Below are 1294 nucleotides of genomic sequence, written 5' to 3'. Positions count from 1 at the left end.
AAATTAAAATAAAATATATTTTAAAAATAGGAATAAACAATTGCATATTTTTGCACAGAAATTTAGAAATCTAACCATATACAGCATTCTAGCAGGACAGTTCCTCAACACTCTTTTTCCTGTCTCCTGCCTTCATTCACCACACCCTTCCTTTTTCAGCAAACCTCTACTGGAGAGACAGCATGGCAGCAACCGGCATGTCATGACAAGCAGCACGTATTCAGAAGACCAGAATGACAGGCACTCCAAGCATGACCCTACTATTACACAAAGAGGGCTGCAAGGACAGCCAACATTTTGGCCCTAGCCTTTCAAGATCAGTGAAGACTCAGGATGTAGGAGAACCTGTACTATAACATCATGTATTAATTATTGAACCTGTACTATAATATCATGTAACTCAGTTCCAAATTTTCTGATCAAGAAGATTATGGAGCACAGAGCAAAGTGATTGATGATGTAGAGTGTGCATAAGAAGAGTCACATGGAGAGAAAATCTTCTCTCAGGCTTTCACAGAGAGCAAATTGGTCAAGCAATGACCGTGACTCATCCACATGGCTGACACTGACGAAGTATCTACCAACTGTGGTACAGGGTTTGAGGATTAGTCCAGAGGAGATCTGACTGACCTTATCAGATACAAAAGCTACATTTCTTGTTATATAGGTCTTGCTTTATCTTGGTCTTAACAATCCAGCAGAAAAGTTATAAAAGCAAAGCATAAAAAGTAAAGTCATATTAATATGCTGAGCTGTAAAATGCTCAAGTCAACAACTTCTGACCCTGCCAGTCTTACAGAAAACCCACTAGTATTGTGGACTACTGGACTATTTTGGAATATTTTGCTTAATTCACACTCCTATAATATTTAAATGACAAGACGAAACAAAAAAAGGGGATACAAATGAAGGACCATTTTGTATCTGTATATTCAAAATAGGATAGATATACCGCAACATTCTCCTAATTTGTTCTAATAGTGTTTGTAAACAGGATATCATGTCTGCATTTTGTACAATGAATAACCACTAGGACAGCAATATGCATTAATTATTGAAACTGTCCTACTAATTGGATTTGAAACTGTCTCATTGCTATTTGTTTCTCAATAAAATTATGGAAAAAAATTAGGGTATAGAATTGTCCATAGTATTCCCTTATTATCACTTCAGTAGGGAACTGCTTAGGAAGATGGGCCATCTTTCATTGTTGATATGGATAATTAGTATCTTCTCTCTTTTCATTTTTGTCTATTTACATGTTTACTAATTTTGTTGATCTTTTCAAAAGGCT

Source organism: Octodon degus, unplaced genomic scaffold (assembly GCF_000260255.1).
Source record: "Octodon degus isolate 3935 unplaced genomic scaffold, OctDeg1.0 scaffold00344, whole genome shotgun sequence".
Classification (NCBI taxonomy): Eukaryota; Metazoa; Chordata; class Mammalia; order Rodentia; family Octodontidae; genus Octodon; species Octodon degus.
This window is presented reverse-complemented; position numbering follows the sequence as displayed.